Genomic DNA, 21,891 nt, shown 5'->3' on the forward strand with positions numbered 1-21,891 from the left:
ATCCCAGGCACCCGGTATTTCCATTTTAGATATTGAATTTACTTTTCAACTACTGACCAAGGTGCTTCCAATAGGGCTGCAAGCATCCTCAGCAACAGCTAGTCTGGTGAGCCCCACACCTACCTGAGTACCGGGCTCAAGGGATGCAGTCCATCCTCACTGCGCATACTCTGGGGGGTACACAGGGCATGAAGGGTGGGTGTGGTATAGAGAAGAGGCGGGGTAGAGAGTGGGGTGGAGAAGCAGAGGATTGGGGCCCAGGGACGGAGGGACGAGGCAGGAATTGGGGCCCCTAGCTGTGCATGCTGGGAGCTTTTGTCTCTTAACTGCTCCCAGCAGGCAGCCTGTAGGGCTGCAGGACTACAACTCCCAGGATGCTCTGGGCACAGGGCGGTGCCTAGCCCTAGGGGGAGGAACAGGGTGGTGTGTGTTTGGCTGAGGGCAAAACCGTCATTGGTTGCAGACACTTGTCCTGCACCTGCTCCACGTGGACTGAGCCCCGGAGGGATGTGATGGGACGAGAAGGACCAGGGAGTTAGGAGGGTGTGGCGGCTGCGTGGGCAGCCTCGGGCCTGCAGCGTGCAACTGCTTTTGTCCAAAGTTGAAGCCAGACTCATCCCTCTTCCACACCGCCTCCCTCCGTGGCTTGATTCCTCCTCCCACCTGCATGCCTGTGGGTCTTTCCACAGCCTCCTACCTAGTCCAGGGCCAGGTGCTTCTCTAAAATGCTTATGGGAACTGGTTTGACATCCCAGAAACTTTCCACTTTGCATGTTGCCCTCTGCCTTCTCCAGCCAAAGTGCCAACATTTCATTAGCTTTTGGGAGAAATTCGCCCTTGTGGCCCCTCTTACAAGCACAACTTAAGAGCTTTGCAGGGTGGTAACATTGGCTGTTGCTTGCCTTTTTTGCAGATGTGGAAGTTGAGGCATCCTTGAGGTTAATCACTGGTTTCCCCAGGATCCGCTAAGAGCAGAGGAGAACAAGCCAATTCCCAGGAAAGTATCTAGTAGGCCATTTTCACCAACCCATTCCAGTGTAGAGGCCTCTGAAACAGCATCCTTAAGATGAGAATAGCTTAAGCATTTTGCCCTTTAGATTGATCACCTAATCTCAGCTCAGGCCTGAGTGGCCAGTCTCTCAGAGACACAGGTGACGACTCTGATCCCTCAGGAAGAGACCGGTGGTCCACCTTTGGGAGACGGATGTGTAAGGTAGACAGCACTTGGGCAGCATTTGAAATTCGTCAGCTTTAACATCTCTGCTTTGGATTCCGGCAAAGTTCCCGGATAAACACGCCCAGGGATAGTCAGATGTACCGTATTCTTTAAAAATTGATTAGAATAGTGAAAGGAACAGAGCATAAAATAGCTTGCTTATTTGCAAAAGATGAAATGCAAGCAAGATCTTCTTGTCAATTTTTTTCTGTTTATTCTCTTGGCTGTACTGTACACTTGAATGCAGAAATAAAAAATTTGAATGGCCAAAATCTCTTTTCCTGAGATTGGTAAATTAATTTAAAAGTTCTATTGAAACCTGTGGAGGAGTGGTTAGCAGCTTTCACGACTTATGTCCTCCCCAAAAATCTGGGCATTGATCTACATGAAAAAAAGTCCTTGTTTATATTACACATCCCAGTAGGTTACATTTCCGATTCCTGAATGTGGGATATTATCAAAACAACTGAAAAACCTGGTCATGGAAACTGGACCCTGTCACTTTGTCAAGAATTTGCCTCTTTATGAATAAATGACACATGAATTCTCTAACATTTTTGTAAAATGTTATTTTGTAAAATGGACGAGAAACTCTGTGGTGTCTCTGAATGTGGCAAGACAGGGAATTCTCTTTAGACCACATCCTCGGATTCTTCTCTCGTGTTCAATAGGCCCAGGTGATAGTCCGTGTGGTCAGGTGCAGCGCTGCTCCCCCAGCGCCCAGTGTTCCATCCCACTCTGGCCTGTGCATTTTTCAGGGGGTTCTGACAACACTCGTCCACATGGGTTGGAAGGAGACATTGAAACATGAGGATATTCATCATCTTAAAACAAGAATTAATGGAGAGGAAAGTTTTGGGGTGTGTGTGCTCCGATGCACTGCTGTTGAGGTGTGGCTGCAGTGACCACTGTGCCCCCAGCGTCCCCACAATGGCTTTCTCAGATGTTTGATCTCCTAGCGCAACCACAACAGCTGTTGACAGAGCTGGGCGCTCATCGTGGTTCAGTGTCTTCCATCAGATTTTGTGGCTCTTACCCTCCTCTGCTTGCCCCTTTCCTATTCCTATCTGCTGTGTTGATTGCTTTGTAGTTGTTTTCTAGGAGCCACTGTGTGTAACTGTATTTCGCAGTGTCTTTAGGGACCCACCCTCACTACACGAGTCATTGTACAACATTGACTTATCCAGGTGTAGCCCGTGTTCGTCCTCTCCAGTGGAGCTGTGAAGAACCCTGCTTAGTCAGAGCTCCTCTCACTCTCATGCTGCTTACGAAGCTGGGCATCTCGTCTTTGGTCTCATTAACATTATTCTTTTCATCGATTATTCTGAAGTCAGATACAACTTTGTTAATAATGTGGACACTGGCTGTCACAGGCACTTTTATGTATCTTCCCCAACAGCTCTGTGAAGTAGACCTGTGATCCCCATTCTACAGGGGGGGGGACACTGAGGCTCAGAGAGGTCGAGTAGCTTCCTTCACTTCACAAAATTTCTTGGTACATTTTGAATCTCCACTTGGAACTCCGCCTCTCACCCCATCCTGAGTCCATTATCTGCTTGATGGCAGTCACCTTGCATAAACAGGCCCCGGGCAGGCAGTGGACTAGTTGGGCGTGGTCCTCCGGCTTATCCTGGGAAGGTTCTAGGTTTATTGCGAGAGCTGGAGCAGTGGACACTGACCATCACTCGCCTGGAAGGTTTGTTTATGTAGAAATACTCTTTTTGCGGGTGTCATGTCTTCTTTGTCTTCATTGCTCCCCTGGGCTTTCTCCTACAGTCCGTGCTGTGCAGTAACATACAGTACAGAGACTGGTGAACATAATACTGTTGCCCTGCACAAAATGGCCACATCACTCATTTTTCTAATTATGAAAGAAATACATCCTGTTAAAAATGTCAAATTACACAGATCTATAGAAAGCGAAACCCTCCACTTTCATCCTCTTCCCTGAAAACTCACTCCTCTACTCAGAGGGAACTGTTGTTAACAAGGTGGGGTTTATTCTTCTGGACATTTCCTATGTATTTATAAACACACATAAAGTTTTTAACATAAATTACATAACTACATCGTTTTGCAATTTGCTGTTTCCTAAACCATATATCATAGACGTTTCCCGTTATCAGTGCACATCATTCTAACTTACCATTTTAAATGTTTTAGAGGTATTCCAAAGAACAGGAATACCATAATCTGTTTACTTCTTCTTTGATAGAAATGGGATTATATCCAGTTTCACTATTGTACATAACGCTGCAGTAAGATCATTGTATGGAATTTATTGCACTGCTATTCAACTGCTCAGTTTGCTTTGTTTCCTTTTAGTGAGAGACTATGATATATTTTTAACATTTTTATGGGAATTATTTTATAGGGAAATTAATTTTATCACTGAATAAATACATTTATGGGGAAATTGGCCTTCAAGGTCATCCATCTCAGTATTCTGGAGAAAAATCTTGAAACTTAGAAGGTATTATGCTTGCTCCATCACATTCTAACGAGTCATGTTAACAATTTAAAGTTGAATGTTTGAATAGCCTCTACTCTCTCTGTTCAGAAGGATGACTTTTTCTTGTCTTGAAAACTTCTGACTCCAGGGGCTCTCAGTTGGACTTCAGAGAGGATAAGATATTGGTGTCGCATCAGTTTCTCTTCAGCTGTAGGCTGAATCTTCCAAAGATCATAGAATTGAGCATGGTCCAATCGATATATATGATTTGGGTCAAAAATTCAAAGTAATGAACCCAAGATAGGAATCTATAACTTTGGTTCTTAATAAAGAATTTCCTTTGAGGACCTGCCCAGTGGCACAAGCGGTTAAGCCCACACACTCCGCTGCAGCGGCCCGGGGTTTGCCGGTTCAGATCCCAGGCACACAGCGATGCACCGCTTCTTAAGCCATGCTGTAGCAGTGTCCCATATAAAGTAGAGGAGGATGGGCACGGATGTTAACCCAGAGCCGGTCTTCCTCAGCAAAAAAGTGGGGGATTGACATTGGATGTTAGCTCAGGACTGGTCCTTCTCACACACACACACAAAAAAACCACAGAATTTCCTTTGATATTCTTAAGTCTCTGTGATTACTAGTAAAAACTCACCTATGGGTGAAGAGATTTGGTTCTGCTGGCAATGTCTGGCTTGAACATCCATAGTTAAGCCTGCCACATCTGTAGGTAGATTAGACTTGACCTCTTGATGACCTCTGCCCTTGGTCTTTGACCGGGGAAAAATAAGAATTTTAAAAAGCTGCTGTTATTAGCACTCAATGCTAGAAATGCCCATTAAAGAGTGAGTTTCATTTGGTAAACCAAAGGGAATATAAGCAAAACAATGTCTTTAATATCTATAAAATTTCAAAAAATTCTCATTTTTTAAAATGTAACTCTGTTTTTGCCACAGTGAAAACTGTGTATATATAGGAATGAAATATTCCTCTGTTCATTTCTTAAGTTGTTTCCATTGACTTGGATTTATCCTCTAATCCGTATTCCAACTGTGAAAGAACGTCTTGGTCCTTGAAAGAAAAGAAGCCATTGAAATTTGATTTTCTTTTAGCTCGGCATCCTACAGGTTTGAGGAATAAATGATCATGTAATGATACAATGATTTTGAAATCTAATTGTAAATTAGAGGGGTGTAAGGGATGATTGAATGGTGTTTCATCCTCATGGTCAGGGGTATTGTACACATGGACATGTAAACACAATTCAGAAAGCTGCTTCAGCCCCGTGACATCCCTGAGAACCACAGTTCAGGGAGGATCTAGGCACACAGCCATCTGCCTCGATCTCCTGGGTTACATGTAGATCCAGCTGTCTTGAAAGTGGCTTTAGAGCAGCTATCTATTTCTCCCCTACCTTCTCTCCAGCTTATCTCAAAAAGTCTTGACTATCATATTTTAAAGTAAGACCAATTATAGTTATTTATATGAGCTTCTTGATCATTATTGCAGAGTAATAATCAGGCATACCATTAAATATCATTTAATTGATCTAATTAAATTTGTTGTACCTTATAATTGATTAGAACACTAAGTTTAGTTTAGAGTTTCATATTCACCAAATCTGTTAATCTACTGACAACTGCCATGTGCCTCACTCCTCTTAGAAGTGTATCTTTGGCCCATCACAAGATTTTAATGAATGAAATCATCATAAATTAAGATAATGTACTGTCTTTTGGATGATAGGGAGGCAGATGGGTCCATTTTGGAAATATGCCCATCTGTCTTTGCTCCCCATGGGAAGTTTCTGGTCACTAGGTCTCCAGGTGGCTTGCACAAGCCATAGGTCTGTAATAGCTTGGTGCCTCTCCTTCTAATTGGGGTAGAAATAAAAGAGGTCAGAGAGCCTTATTAAAGTTTTGGTTGCATGAAGTCTTCTATGAAGACCATCCATGCATATTGTTCTGGGTAACTCTCTGTTCCTAGGACTACTAGTTACTTAAAGCGCTTGTCAGGAACTGTGAAAGGCCTGATATTTTACCTTACCTGCAAGTTAATAAGTCAGCCTACCATGGTCTTATAGATCTTGGCAAAAGACATGAGACCCATGGGTCAGAGACAAAGGACTTAATGTCACAGCAATAGCAGTGGCCAGAGTATCAGCATTTGCACCGGTTCACTAAATCCCACTTCTTACAGGGTGATACACAGTGGGCCGGGTGACATGCAGAGGTTTGCAAGAATTCAGAGCTTAAGGAACTCAAATCTTTGATAATGGGCAGGAAGTCTGCTGACCTTTGCCCCAGGGAGGGGTGTTATTTCTATTATACTGGGCAGTAAGCAAGCCTGCCCTTTGCTCCAGAGGAGGTCACTATTTCTGTCTTCCAAGGCTGACAGCTCTACACACATCCTTGAAAAGATAACCTGGTTTTACTGGCTTTCAAAGATAAGCTTGAATGAGAATCAATCATCATTCAGTTCTTCTGTTTCCTTTATTGAGTGTGCAAATATGCTCTTTTCTCTGTAAAGTTCACTAACTTTATTCATACATAAGGGATGCTTTTGGTTTTATTTATTAAGTTGAAATTTTCTTATTAGAGCAAATAATGAAACTATTATGGGTTGGATCTGAAAGTATGCTTTTCCAAGAAAAGGTGAATGATCAGTGCTCATAGAACTTTGCCACAAGGAGCTCATAGCAACTTAAATGATTTTAATTTGATTACTGTTTTGTACAACTTTCTTCCATCTTACTTCATCCTCTCTGCTTCCAGTAACTCTCATATGGGAATGGGGCAGTTTCAGGGATTCACTGAACTCATTTACAATATTCAAATGGTTTTCTCTGTTATATTGTCTTTATTGAGGTAATGTTGACATACAACATTATATTAGTTTCAGGGGTACAACATAATGATTCATTGTTTGTATATATGTTGAAATGATGACCACAATAAGTCCAGTTAACATCCATCCCCATACATAGTTACAAATTTTTTTCTCTTGTGATGAGGACACGGTGTATTTCAAGGTGCAGAGGAATCAACGATTATGTCTTACTTTTCCATATACAGCTTGATGGATTTGGACCTAAGTATACACCCTTGAGACTGTCACCACCATCAAGGCCACAAACATATCCATCACCTCCCAAAGTTTTCTCTCAACTCCTTTTGTACTATTATTCTGTGGTAAGAACTCTTAATATCTACTCTATTAGCAAATGTGACGTATGCAATACAGTCTTGTCAGCTGTAGGTACTATGCTTGTCCTACATCTCCAGAACTTATTTATCTTGATAACAGAAATTTTGTATCCTTTGACTATCAGCTCCTTATTTATCCATCCCCCCAGCCCCTGGTAACCACCATTCTAACCTGTGCTTGTATGAGTTTGACTATTTTAGATTCCACATATAAGTGAGTATTCGCCTTTCTCTGTCTGCCTTATTTTACTTAGCATAATGTCTTCCATGTTGTCAAAAATGGCAGAAATTCCTTCTTTTTTCAAGGTTGACTAATATTGCATTTCTTTATCCATTCATCCATCAGTGACATTTATGTTACTTCCGTGTCTTGGCTATTGTGAATTAGCTGCAATGAACATTAGAGAGCAGGTATCTCGTTGAGACCCTGATTTCAATTCCTGTGGGTATATACTAGAAGTGGGATTGCTGCATCATATGTTAGTTTTCATTTTTGGAGGAAGCTCACTGTTTTCCATAATGGCTGTACTAATTTACATTCCCACAAGGGTTCCTTTTCTCCACATCCTCACCACCATTTGTCGTCTTTAGTTTTTTTGATAATCACCATCTTAACATGTGTGAAGTGATAGCTCATTGTGGTTTTGATTTGCATTCCCTGATTAGTGATGCCGAACACCTTTTCATACACCTATTGGTCCCTTGTATGTCTTCACTGGAAAAAGTCTATTCTGGTCCATTGCCCATTTTTTAATTGATTTTTCTTTTTGTTATTGACCCAACACAAAAAAAGAGAACAAAATTTTCAGGCATTATGGGTGCTTCCCAGTTGATGCAGATGGTTTTGTTTTTACAATGGTACCAAAAGATAATGTTTCATGTTTTTTCTTCAGTTTGTTATAAGACCAGCAGTAGCTACGGCATGGCAGATAATTGGGAACGTCTTGGTTTGGAGGTTTACAACATAAATGAGTGGTAAGGAATTTTTTATTATTCCAAGGAAAGTATTGAGATCATAGTCCATGGAATCCAGGATTGATAGGTGTAGGAGGAACTTAAGGTGGGGATCGGTGATCTGGCATTACTTCTGATCTTGAGGGACAGGTATCTACTGTATGAGTGTTTGAATAAAAGTATTAGAGATCAGGAATTTGTGGTGACTGAATACGTTTTCTGAATTATTTACTTTTGACCATAATTGTTTGGATTATGTGAACATCTGGGATATGGGAGTAAGTCGTTAACAGGGGGTGGTTGATAATGTCACTATTGATTTAACTTCTATGAACACCAAGTGGTCAATGGATTAAGCAAATGAGTAGTCAGAAAACACAGAAATGGTAGGATTTGGGATTTAGTAAAGGTTTGGGGACCGACTGCCCTGAGAGGGAGTGTCAGGACTTGTGCGGTTTAGAGTGACAAGGACAAGAATATAATAGAAACACACTCAAACAGGGAGGGGTGTTAACAGGATGGGGGAGGAGAAATGATCTGGAGTAGCCTTGAATTTTGACCTGGAGCTTTCTGTTCTTGATGCAAATTTGCCTGATGACATCCCAGGACACAAGTCAGATCTATCCCTGGAGGACAGAGGGAGGGTGGAAGTACAAAACAACCAGGATAATTGTCCTAAAAAGTCAGGGTTCCTTTGTCATTTGACCCAATTTCATGATTTACTTTTGTAGGGTAAAAGGAAAAGAAGGATGATAGTCACATCTTCACAGAGGAAGCAGTGTAACTGTGGGAACCAGTCCAAACCAAAGCCTGGTTTAAGCATCTTCAACCCTTTGAGGATGTCCAGTGACATATTCAAGAGGCCGGATACTAGAATCCCATCCCATTCTGGCAGTGACGGGTCTCTGGGAGGACACTTTGGACCAGCCCCACCAGGTCTGCTGGCCCGAGAGACCGCAAGGACTCCAGGCCTGCAGCAATGCAGGACAACTGGTAAGTCCTTTCAATCTTGCCAAAGCGTTGCAAAAACTTGCACCTAGTCACACAGGTGAATCCCTGCCAGGTGTGCTCGCAGGTAGTCTGCACTCCAGGTTCCATGCCCACTCCTGCCGGTCTTCAGATTTGGCAGAGATGATTCCAGGAGCTGATCTGGGCATTCCACAGTTCCACTGTCAACAATTTCTGGCGACTGAGGAAGGTATCAGGAAGGAGGAAAGGGCAGTGAAGAGCACAGGAGAGAGACTGGTGGTAGCACTGATGGCGGACAGACTTGCTAGCGAGGCAGAGAAAGTGAGGGGCCAAGAAGGACGTCCTGACAGCAGATGAAATGGAGCAGGCACCTCAGTGAGGTCTCTTGGCAGCGTCCCTAATGTTTCCTTGCTTTGAGCTCTTGAAACTTTAAAACATACCAATACGTTTCTTTTATTAAACTCTGCTGCATGAAATAGAAAATATAGACAGTGGTTTCTTTCTGAGGTGAGAGGTTGAGTTTCAGGCGAGGACAGAAAAATCTTTTTTCATGCTGTTCTCTCATTTTCCTTTACTATGCACATTATTTATTTTTACTTTCAAGTCAGCAGAGAGTTATCAACGTCACGGGATGATTCAGTTTTTCCCCACAGTCACAGTAAAACCTACTTAAAGTGGATTATTCTTTTTGTGTAATATTCCAATAGATTCCAAAATATTATTTCAAAAGCACTTCGATGTCTATGTTCTCAAATTAGATATTTACTTCTAAGTCTCCATTTTTATGTTCTTTGTTGCATGCTACTTCAGAGTTGCATCTAAGGAAATACCAGATTTCCCTCAGTTTTTTAGATCCATATGTGTTGGAAATTTTATTCATGTAGATGGACACGGCAGTTGGGGGATCGTGCTATTATCAAAAGAGGCCTTTTCAGCATCAGTAATCTGACAAGAACCCACTGCTTGTTGGGATTCAATTGTCTATTTGGGGGATCAATCTTTCACTGTTGGCACTTCGCTTTCTCTTTGGAGGGAAAGTATGGCCTTCCCAGTTTTTTCATTACCAAACCACTTTCCTGGGTGGTTATGCTGTGTCAGGAAGGGCCTGGGATGCCGGGAACCAGAATTCATCCTCAGCTTCTGGCTGTCCTGAGAAGGCTTCCCTGACAGAGTCCAACCTGTGTGTCTGGGTGACACTTGCAGCCATCAGAAAGGAGGCGATAACTCACAAGTGCCAAGCGATTCATCTGGCCCTCGTCTTACAGGGTGTTCCCAAGGGAAGAGCTTCAAAATGCCACTTAGTAACCCTTTGAAAGCTTCTAGTCATGTGGTAGGTTCTCGGTGTGAGCTCAGAGCAGTGTCTATTCACCATCAGATGGGGAGCATTTCAGTATTTTAATTGGTAAGGCTGTGTTCATGTACGTCCATGGATCATCAGTTCCGTGGCTTTCCCTGCTGGAGCCCCCCACACCTCCGTCATACCTGATCTTTCAAAGCTCCAAACAGGGTTCACACCCCAGCAGGTGGTTGTAATGTAACCACAACACAAGACTGGGGAAAAAATCACAGACACCCAGGGTTGACACACTTTAAGGGCTTGGGCCCAGTTGCCCCATTTGGACGAGTTTGGAGCACCAACACTGAGTGTGTAAACTTGAGGATTGTCCAAGACCATGGACCTCAGAAGAACACGGGCTCAGAAGTCACCTTGGACAGCAAGGGACAATGTGGGGTCACTGACTGGCCAGGATTATGGTCCCTTATCCTGGCAAAGTAGAGCTCACTCGGGATCCATCAGGCCAAGTCAGGGAGGAGGTTTGGGGCTTTCTAGGGAAATTCTGTCCTAAAGGGAATTGCATAAGGAAGGCAGGGGTGCTGAAAATCCTAGTTCACAGGGAGCAGTAATGTTTATGTAACAAGGCCCAGCTGTAGCCTTAAAAGCTGCATCACAAATCTTTCCTCCTGGATACAAATCAAGCAGGAAAAGGAATTCAGGGTCCTGGACAAGGATTCCAGCAGGATTCAAATCTAGGTCAGAGGTGAACATGGAGCCCCTAGAGGGCCCTCAGGAGGGAAAGTCCTGCCTGCCTATAGTCCATCTGCAAATGAACTTCCGCGGGTCTTGTCCTCTCAACGTGCACATTTTGATCTTTTTCCATTGTTTTCTCCACTTAGAGCTGATATATTCCCAGAGATTGAACTAGAAAACAACAAGTTCCTAAAATTTGGTCAAAAGAAACCTCAAGAAGAGAAGCAGAAAACATTCCCTCTTCCTCCAGAATTAGGAAGGCAGCCCCTGCCTGTGGCATGACATGGTCCTGCGTAGTGCTGTTTTAAAGTCACCCACATTTCAGTGGTTTTTTTCTCTGCCTGTGAAAGTACCTTCAACCTTTAAATCTCAGGAGAAGGGGTGGTGGGCTGTGTCTGCTCCTGGAGGAGCTGAATGATACTGAAATGAACTGGTCCTCGGTGTTAGGGGGACTTGGGATTGTCCCCACTAGCCAGAGAAGGGGATGGCCCTTCTCCTTTCTCCCACATATAATAAGCTGATGACTCGGAAGAGTTCTTGATTCAAGGAGAAATGTGAGATTCTGTGTCTCCCTCACATGCCTACAGAAAGCGACAGAACCACACCACAAGTTCCAGGCTGTAAAGGGAACAGGACTTTAATATAATATTCAAACATGGCATTTATTATTTACAACAAATAACTACTGTCCCTCCCCAATGGGTTCATAGGTGCTGGGGGATGTCAGGGAGCTGAGATGGGGTCGTCCTCTCTCTCTTGGGCTTCAGGGGACTCCAGGAATCAGCTTACAATGCTCCCCTTCCTGTCAGGTGGGAGGAGCTGGCCCGGTGCATCGCAAGCTTCCCAGCTGTGTCCCGGCTGCTGAGGATGGGGCTGTGATCGGCCACTGGTATGGGGCTCGGTATTGGGGCCTGGGGGCTGAGTAGAAGAGTCGGGTTATCTTGGGGGGCCTCCCTCAGAATCATGGCCACCCACCCTGTCCCCACTGCACTGGGTGCTGCAGACCTTGTGCTCAGTGCTGTTAGCCACCAGTACCCCACTTGTCCCTGCCACGGGAGAAATCGTTTACTATCACCTATTTCACAGAGGAGGAAACGGAGTCTCAGGAAGCTGAAGAGAGTCACCCCAGTCACAGGACTGCTCAGTAGTGGAGCTGGGATCCCAGTGCCAGCTATCGGACTCCCCAAGGACACGCTTAGCTCAAAGCTTTACTGAACTCCTAGGAGTCAGTCACCCCAGCCCAGACACTCACTCACCCCTGAAGTTGATGATGGCCGGCTCTTCTTGGCCTTGAATATTCTGCTGGCCAATTAGATCTGGGGATCCAGCAGGCAGGACAGGCTGTAGCTACAGGGCAGAGAGACACCTGTGAGCCTACCAGGAGCCACACCTCAGGTATCCCCCCACTGCCTTCCCAGCAGCTGGAGTCTGGGTGTCCCAGAGTTCGCCAAGCAATAAGGCCTGGGGCTGAGCAGGGGGCCATGGAGACAGGCTCTCTGGACTGGCCAACATGGAGAGTCCACCCCTGCCCTCACTCAACTCCTGCACAGCCTCAACTATCATTCTCGTTGAGCAGCTCCATGTCCTGGAATCAGGCCCCAAATCACTCCTCCAGCTCTGGTTGTAATTCTTTGCAACCACTGGGAGCAGCAGCATCTCCCTCATGACTCAGTATTCCTGGGACCAGAGGGAAGGAGAGGATGCACACAGGGCCTGGGTGGGGGATGCTGCAGGGGCCTTGTGGGGGGTGAGGGGTGGGGCAGGGGACCAGTCCTGGCAACGCTCCTTCCCACCAGTTCTATCCAGGCTCTACCTGTTCTCAGAATGGGAATAATCAGCCCCTCCTCCAGGAAGTTATCCTTGATGCTATCCTCCCCTCAACCAACCCGCCAATTGGATGGGTCTCCCACTTCTCTGTTATCGAAGTCTTCCACTCAATGTAAGATACAGGGGGTGGAACCAGGGACTGTTCTGCCCAGAGGGTCTCTGATTTCCACCTCCTTCCCCTCCCCTGCAGGGAGTGCCACAGCTGCTCACCTCAGTCCCTTTCTTAAGGTTGATCTCATTCCCCTGGAAGGTGGAGAGCCAGAGTCCATCAGACAGAATGCCATAGACTGACTAGCCCCTTATGTCCACCCCTTCTCATGGTGCCCGACTGCCAGGTCCCCAGAGGGGGCGGAGCATGCAGAGAAAACAGGACTTGGACCTAGGCCGGGCTCTGGGCTCCAGAGAAGGAGGACATGGGGGGAGGCTGAGGGACCTGGCAGCACAACCCTCTCTGATGACAGACTTGGAGGCTGAGGCCTCAGGCAGAGGGGACTGCTCAGCCACATATGTGCTGCCTGACTTGGGGGGGGGCCGACCCCTCTCTCCCTCCATGGGGAACATGGGAGTTAGAGGCTGAGTCCAGCTCAGATAAAACCTCACGCGGCTGTGCCATCAGGCAGCTCTGAGTTTCCCCAGCCTGGGGAACCGGAATGGGTGTCTCAGGTGGAGCCTCTGTTCACTCATCTCTAAGATGGGCCTGATGCCCCAGCTCCCAGGGGCCACTGCGAGGCTCCCAGGAGAGATGTGTCAAGTGCTGAGAGCTCGGAGCACATTTCGGGGGCTCCCGCATCCCAAGGTTCAGGATCGTGGTCCTTCCTGCCTGGCCTCAGGTTCACCCACCTCGAGATAATCACCCATCGCCAGACACAGCATAAGCAGGTCACCAAGGAAAGTGCCAAGATAGGGGACGACACCTTGTGACATTGGGGTGCGGGTGGGATGAGCCCTTGCTCTCAAGTCGACCCCCTGCAGACCCTCCCCTGAAAAGTCCACAGCCACAGCCTCCTGGCCCACCCCAGGGTTCCCACGGGGAACAGCCTAGGACCCTTACTAGCCTCCCCTCAATTCCTCCTTGCTTCACACCCCAAGAACACCACACTCCTCCTCCTCCTCTCCCAGGGCAGGCTTCTAGCAAATCACAGGGTATGCGGTCCCTGTCCCTCCCCACAACAAACCCATCCTGCACCAGCTCTTCCAGGCCATCCCGGTCACTTCTACTGGGGGATTCGGACACTGTGGCACCAAGAGAAAGGGCCCTCCTCTCTTGATTTGAGGCCTCCAGCTGGGAACGCAGAGCCCCTCCCCCACAGGCACACTCACCTGCTGCTGCTGCTGCTCCTTCTCCTGCACCCTCTGGGGGTTGATTTCCGGGGGGCAAACGTGGAAGGCCCCTCCTGTCAGGGTCGAGGACAGTGTCAGTGAGGCCATAGTCCCCTCACCGCATTTCTCTCCAGCACCACTCGCCTCCGACACTGGATATCTGACTCGAGTCAACTGGTACCAATGCCACTCCACCCTCCAAGGTCCTGTGATTCCAGAACAAGCCCAGTTTCAACTCTCTGAGTGTAAGCTTGGGCTTGCGTCCTGGACTCCCTGAGCCTGTTTCCTCATCTGGAAAGTGTGAGAACTCCAGCTACTTCACAGGTTCTCCTGAGGACTCACTGTCGCATGACTGTCATCACTGTTCTTGCCCTCACCCCTCCAGGGAGCAGGCAGAAAACTCCCACATTCCTTTCCTCCCTCTTACCTCATCACCCCCACGTGAGGCCTGCACCACACGATCACCATCCTTCCATTTCCCTGATGGGGAGACAGAGGCCCAAACAGGGGCAGTGAGTTGCTCAGGGGCCACAGAGGAGAGGCCACTTGGCCCTCCCAGCCAGAGACCCTGTTCCAAAATCCTCACCTAACCCCCAGCCCCACCACTGACAACAGTCCTGACCTCCGAGCTCTCGAAGCTTGGTCGTGGGCCGAGGCGTGGATGGAGAGGATGTGGTGTCTTGGGAGTCTGGTTGAATGGCTCCTGCCTGCCCTAGTCTCGTGGAGTGTCTGGCCCCCAGGCTGGGACAGAGGCAATGTCAAACCCTTCTCCTCCCCAAGGAACCACTCAGGATATTCCCCTGCACTGAACTCTTTCTTTATCCACTCAGAAACTGGACCCCCAAGGTGCCACCTCTGATCAACAGGGAAGGGGTGAGAGGACATTTTGCTTCCCTGTTTACATGAAGCTCCTAACTTCCTTTCAGCAGGATCCACTAAGAATCTATCAGTTGCCTAGGCGCTACTCATAAGCCACCTGGGGTATATGTCATTGCCAACCAGGCATTCAGGTGAGACTCCGTTGTTGACTCGAGTGACTGTTCTAGGCGTCCAGAAGGGGTCGCAGAACGCACACACATCTGTCTCTGGTCCAGCTGTTCAGATCCAAGGATGAGCATCTTGTTTGTCCACCTGGGCCAGGGGAATTCCCTGCTGTGCCCGTCCCTGGGGTAGGCAGTGTGCTCTCCCCTTGGAGACATGGTGAAGATAGAAGGAGCAGCAGGGGCCTGGCTTCCTGAGGACAGGTTTAGGCTGAGGGATAAACCCACCCAACCACCCAACAGTCTGGGAGAAGCTACATTCAGCAGGACGGAAGTGCATGGAAGCCAGAAATCTGCTGATGGCGCCAGCTGGGCAACTCGCCCTGGAACAGCACAGCCAACACCACTGTGTCGCATGACCAGGGCCTCCTGCCCACAAACGGCACCCCACCTGCCCATGGGCCAAACAGATCCCTAAGCTTGTTAACCTGGAGAAGATAGATGGGAACGTTTCAGAGAAAGCTCAAGTGAGAAACTATCAAAACCACAGCTTGCCCAGTCCCCCTCCCCCCGTGGCCCTTCCCCTCTTTCCAGACCCCCAGCCTCCACTCTACCTTGGTCATCAGTTCTCTGCTCAAGGACTCGTCTTGGCTATAGTGCTCCTTAAGTTTTTCAGAGCGCTCCCTGAGGAGAGGGGAAAGAGGGAAGGATAAATTTAGGGATAATGTGAGGGGTCTGAGTGCAAATCTTTTTCTTTGACAACCTGAGAGATTCAAACTGCCTGGAGGAGTGCTCTCACTGGGCTCCTCTGAGGGCTAAGGTCTTGTGAGACTGGGAGGGGGCTCTCCTGTTGGTCACTGGGGTCTCCATTCCCCCGCTATACAGAGCAGCTCTCTTTTGACCACTTTCAGTTTCAACTGGGCATAGAGTTCTGTTGCTATAAACACTTGAAAATCTCCAATGTGGCTCAACCCAGTACCTGGCATTTAGAGAAACCGAATCCTGAAGCAGAATTGGTGCACTAAGGACACCAGGAGACTTAGAGACCCACCGCTGAGGCGCAGGCCCTGTTCCAAGCATTTGCTGCCACCCAGGAGTTCCCAGCTGACTGAGGGGCCAATGGCAGACGTACGGGAGATCCCCCATCCACCCTGGTCCTCCTATGGAGAGAGGCCTACCCACCAGGAAACTTCCCCCATGTGTTCTTCAGGTGGCATATGGATGTTTTCTGCAGAACAGAGATGACAGTGCAGGGCGAGGAGAAGTTCTTCAGGATCTTGCACTCCTGGGGAAGGGAAGAGAATGAGCTGTGAGGTGGGGCGCTGGAGCCCTGCTTGCTCTAGCTTCAGTCCCCTTCTATTTAAATCTCCTCTCCTGGATGAGACAGATGCTCAGGGAGCCCCAGAAGGGCACATTTAGGACCCAAAGAGCAACACTCACAAGGAGGAGGATTTTAGCTCAACCCAGGGAGGGAGCCAGGTAGGAAGTGAGCATCCCTGCAGTGGGACCTGGAGTCAAGGTCAGCATTCCCCTGGCAAGAAGGGCCTAGGGACTTGCAGGGGCTTAGACCACACACTGCAATCCTGGGATCTGATAAAGGTGGAGGCAGTTCCCAAGGCTCCAGAGAGGGGCTCCACTGGGCCTCCCACAGCACACCTGGGCCACCTGGATCCAGCGCTCCACCACCCTCACCCTGTCCTGGGCCATCATGCTCGGGTCCCCGAGGCAGGTGGTGACGACGAGGCTGGCCACCCTTCTGAAGTGGTCGATGGTGGCCCGGACGGTGTGTGCCAGGTGCTCATTGCTTGGCTTGTTCCTCTTGCCCCAGGTGGAGCCCAGGCACTGAGAGGGCACCACCTTCCAGAAGAGCTCCTGGGGAACAGGGGGAGTGTCACCCAACATTGCCACACCCCAGCTCTGTGTCCACATCCCCAAAAGTCCCACACAGGGGTCACAGTTTAGAGCTGGAGCTCAGGAAGCTCATGATGTGGCCCGAGCCTTGTGAGAGTCCCTGGCTTTTCTTCTCTGTCCACTGAGGGTACACAGAGGATGACCCAGGACCCAATACTGGCAGGGAAGGGAGAGGGACATTTGCATCCAGCCCGTCCTGGCTAACTCCAAGCTCCAGATGGTGGCTCACCTCGGCTCATCCCAAGGGGGCATCTTCCAACACACTGATCCCCCTCTGGTCACACTCCCCATTCTGATGCACATTCTCCCCTGGCAGCTACAACCACGGGCCTTGTCTGTCTCCCTTGTAGTGGAGTACACATCAGGTGTCTAATAAGTCCTGAGGCTGTTGAGCTTCCTGAGCAGACGGTTGGGCCACCAGGGACCTGGCTGCATACAGTGAGTTCCCCTCCACTACTGATGTGCCAGGCCCTGCTCACCCTTCCTTCTCTTCAAGGAGCCGGCACAGCCACTCTGTGCAGCAGGTCCTGTTAGTGTCCACCTCTACGCTCTGCAGGTGGAAAGCAAAGGCTTAGGGGTTCAGAAAGTTGCCCAGGTCGTATGGTTGGTAAGGAGTGGAGCCAGGATTCGGGCCCAGATCATAGGAGACTGGATGAGGTCTGGGGCAACGATGGCAGAGGGAAGGCCTACCCCACCCCGCCCTCAGAGCCCAGCTGCTCACTGCATCCATCACGATCAACTGCTCCACCACCAGCTTAGGAGGGAAGGCCGTAGGTTGGGCTTCTTCTCACACTTCTTAGCCACAGGTGGAGATGGACTTCCCACTAGAAATGATGGTCCAGGTGACTCCAACTCAGCAGCTCCCACTCCTGCTGGAGCCCATGTTGGCCCTTGCTCCACCTCCAACACTGCTGGTAGAGGGGACACTGGCTCCAGTGCTAGAGGGGGTGGTGTCAACGGAGCTGAAGCCAGCTCTACCTCCACCACTGCCCACAGCTCTGCTTCTGCTGCTGGCTGAAACTCTGGAGCTGACTCTGGAGCGGGATAAAGAGAAAGGTTCACTCACATAGCTGACTTTCCATGTGTCCTTCTAAATACAGGAAAGATCCCACTTCTCTTCCAGGAATAGCCAGCCTGCAGTCCCCTTTAGCCTCTGGCTCTGCCTCAGTGGCCTCCTAAACTCACAACAGACAAGGGAAATAGGGTCAAGGGAGCACAGCTCTGAACCAGACAAGGTTACCTGCATGTACGTCCCCTTTAGCTTGAAAAAGAGACAGCCCCTGACTGGTCCCACCCTAGTTCTGGTCCAACCCCATCATCTCAAGGTCCTGAGTGTGGAGGCCCTCTGCTCCTGCTCTCATCTCAGAGCAGCACTGGATGGTGTGGGTGGCCTCATGTACCTGCTCCTTGTCTAGTGAGCTGGTGGAGTTGAAACCATTGGGCAGCTACTCGACGACCTCCTGAGTGGAGTTCTGCAAAGACTGCCTGGGAGCTGGGCCAGAGGGAATCAGGGGTGGCCTGCACACTGCCACTGAGGCCAACCCCCAAGAGAAAGTCTGCTCCTCAGTTCAGGCACAGAGGGCATCCTGGCAAAGATCTTTGGTCAGGGAGGGAAGGAAATGAAACCTCTAGGGCTCAATAATATACGAGTAGAGGAGCTCACCTTCTCATGCTGTCAGCCATGATCTGGGGTATGAACGTGACAGACCCACCAGGTTTCCGACACCTAACAACAAGCTCCTGCTTAGGAATGGCCTGTCCCACATACCCTGCCTTCCCCACTCCACACAGACACACAAACACACACACACACACTATGAGGGGCCTGGAGTGTGGGGTTGATCAGGTGGGATCACCGTTGTGTCCTGGCCTGCACTAGCCTTTCCTGGGCTCCCCCATGTTACCCTTCACTGCCTCCTGTCAGACACCCAGAGGCGTCAGGGATGAGGGCTGAGCCAACATCGGCAACAATCAAAAAGATTCTCTTTCTGGGTTTTTTTGAGGCCAGATCCTGCAAAAGTTTGGATACAACAACAAAACATTTTTGCTTCTTGGCTGTCTCCATTCAAGTGAGCTGGATGGGGGACTGTGGGTGCCTGGTTACCAGAGTTCTAAGATCTGTTGAGGCCTAGGACCAAGGAGATGGGGTCATTTTTCAAGATTCCTTTACCTGGGACCCTTACCTCAATCAGATTTCTCCAGAGCTGCCCATTGAGCCCGGGCTGCTCACCCTCCTCTCTCATGTCACTTCCTGAACTGTACACAAGGAGCCTACACAGCCCTAGCCACAGTTCCCTGGAAACCTAACTCAGGTCCTAGCTTTGAGGAGACAGAGATGAATGCAGACCTCCTCTTTCTTACCAGTTCTGCATCCTGGGAAAGTCCCTGTGCCTCTCAGGTCCTCCCTAGTCTCCAAACCTGCACCATGGGGATCAGGCTAGAATCTACTTCCTAGGGACCTCACCCGGTGTATATGAGATAATATCTATTACCCCTGTGGGCTGGTGTCACATGTACCTAAGGCACAAACTTAGAGATGGAAGAATAACAAGAAGGGGTGACAGGTAGCACAGAACACCACTCAAAACAGGCCTGGATTCTAGCAATGTGATATTGGAATAGTCACTTCCAACTTGGCCTCATTTTCAGGTCAGCATCATGAGGGGTTTGAAACTAACGGAAATTTAGATACTGCCTTCTGTGGCATAAAACCATTCAACTGTTTCCTGTTTTATGGAGAATGAGACCCAAGGGCCTCATCTTGGCCTATGAGGTGGGAAGCCTCCACAATGGTACCCAGTAAACCCCACTCATGGCATAGCCATCCCTGTGGAGCCACTAAGTGGTTAGTAACTGGCTTCTGAACATAATAAGAGCCAAAGTGATGGGATGTCTTGTCTAAATTTTAACTACACAAGTCTCTCACTTCCTCTTACTCCCTCTCTCATGTTCCATCTCTCTCTCTCACTCTGTCGAATCCCTGTAACTGAGGAATCAAATACCAGTGTTTTGGGACTGCCCAATGTGGAGGCCTATAGAGGAGAGAAGCACGGGGGTGCCCAGGCCAACAGACAGAAAGGAACTCAGGCTCTCAGTCCAAACTGAACCCTGAAGGCTGAGAGTGACCTTGGGGGCTTGTCCTCCCCCAGTTGAGCCTCAGTTGAGGCCACAGCCCCAACCTGTTCAACTCAGTGAGGCAGAGGCACCCAGCTAAAACGTGCCTCATTGCTGATACACACAAATTGTGAGATAGTCAACATTTGTAGTTTTGAAAAGCAAGGTTAGGGGCAATGAAGTCAGAGAGGGAAAGGTAACTGACACAGCCTACCAGGCCCTGGCCCTACCTTCCACCCCAGCTCCTGTTCTCTCCTCCCAGCCTCCCTCCAGCTGCACTGGCCATATTTCTGACCTCCTCTGGCCAAACTCACTTCTGCCTGTGAGACTCAGGACCGGTGGTGCCATCTCCCTGACACACTGCTTCCAGACCCCTGAAGGGCTGGCTCCCTCTTGTCATTCTGGTCCCAGCAAATGTCACCCTATTGAGGCCTTTCAGACCCTTCTACCAAGTGACGCCCAACCCTCCCTCACAGCCCCCTGCTGTGTTTCTCTACAGCACTTGCTGAGAGGAACTTACCCACGGCTCTCAGAATCAGTGACAAAGATGGAGAACTCAAAGGTTTTGCAGGTACCACTGCCTGTGTTTCTCATCCCCTAAGCCATCAGATGTCTCCTTTGGATCCCACTGCTGCCACCAAACTGGTACAAAACAAAATAAAACTGAGTGAATTTTAAACATCTTATCGGCTTTATTCAACAGTTCATGAATCAGGCAGCATCCAGTCTAGCAGAGAGAAAGGAGCTCCAAGGAGCTGTACAAAATGAAAGACTTTTATAGGCAGAAGGGAGCAGGAACAAGGAAATTACACTACACCAAAAAGAGGGTTGGTTACGGCAAGGTTACCTTCCTTTAGGGGATGGCAGGGCTCTATTAGGAAGGCGACCTACCTGCTGCTCATCAGGCGATTCCCAATTGACTGGTTTATGATTCTATTCCTGGGAGGGCAAAAAGTCTAATTAAATCTCGGCTTGTTGACGTGAGACTTAGGCTAAGTGGCTCTATTAGGGCCTGGTGTCTTGTTTTATTATTTTATTTATTTATTTTTTTTGTGAGGGAGATCAGCCCTGAGCTAACATCCATGCTGATCCTCCTCTTCCTTTTTCCTGAGGCAGACCAGCTCTGAGCTAACATCTATTGCCAATCCTCCTCCTTTTTTCCTTCCCCAAAGCCCAGGTAGATATTTGTATGTCATAGTTACACATCCTTCTAGTTTCTGTATGTGGGATGTAGTCTCAGCATGGCTGGGGAAGAGGTGCGTCGGTCACGCCCGGGATCCGAACCCAGGCCGCCAGTAGTGGAGCGTGCGCACTTAACAGCTAAGCCACTGGGCCTGCCCTGGTGTCTTGTTTTAAACACATTACTTCTGCTGGTCCCTGATTTCCCCAGTTACACCCCGGCTGTCCCTTCATTGACCATTGTTAGTCACACACCCACTGCACCTGCCTCCAGTCCTTCCCCCTCAACACTGTAATCTCACACACAGCTCCTCCCGACACTATCATGACGTCTCCCACCACACGTCCCCTATACTTTCCACACTGCCAGCAAGATGCTTCACAAACACCACAACCATTTATGTCCAATGGGCTTAGAGGTCTAACCGTGCACTGGGAATCAGGAGTCACAGGGTCTGTCACTTGGCCTCCAATCACCTACTGTACCCCAGCTGAAGGGCTTACCCTGCAGAGAGACTCAGTTGTAGCCAACTCCATCGAACAACATCTTTGCCCCAGGATTCCTTCAAAATGCTCCACCCACTTTCTGCCCCAACTGCTCCTTGAGGGGTCATTTTGGGGTAGCCTTCGAGGCCACCTTGGTGATTTTGTGCCCAGGCACAAACAGCTCTTGGCCGACAAACACTTTAACCATACCCCTTGAAATCATATAGCACAGGTAACCAGTGAATGGGTGCAAA

The 21,891-nt window shown here is 48.6% G+C and overlaps 3 long non-coding RNA genes across 5 annotated transcripts in view; all 3 read right to left on the reverse strand.

Moving 5' to 3' along the window:
- LOC131402318 (uncharacterized) overlaps nt 1-21,891 on the reverse strand; it is a 249,624-nt gene that overhangs the window by 119,218 nt on the left and 108,515 nt on the right. The gene's annotated exons all lie outside the window — the stretch shown is intronic.
- Nucleotides 11,464-14,165, reverse strand: LOC131402322 (uncharacterized). The gene is made up of 2 exons (XR_009218535.1): nt 13,968-14,165; nt 11,464-11,738 (listed from the first exon to the last, which is right to left on the reverse strand). It is a non-coding gene; the product is annotated as an uncharacterized LOC131402322 (long non-coding RNA).
- On the reverse strand, nt 17,011-20,564 carry LOC131402320 (uncharacterized). Its single transcript, XR_009218533.1, has 3 exons — nt 20,493-20,564; nt 17,580-17,892; nt 17,011-17,408 (listed from the first exon to the last, which is right to left on the reverse strand). It is a non-coding gene; the product is annotated as an uncharacterized LOC131402320 (long non-coding RNA).

The sequence above is a fragment of the Diceros bicornis genome (assembly GCF_020826845.1).
Source record: "Diceros bicornis minor isolate mBicDic1 chromosome 7 unlocalized genomic scaffold, mDicBic1.mat.cur SUPER_7_unloc_2, whole genome shotgun sequence".
Taxonomy (NCBI): domain Eukaryota; kingdom Metazoa; phylum Chordata; class Mammalia; order Perissodactyla; family Rhinocerotidae; genus Diceros; species Diceros bicornis.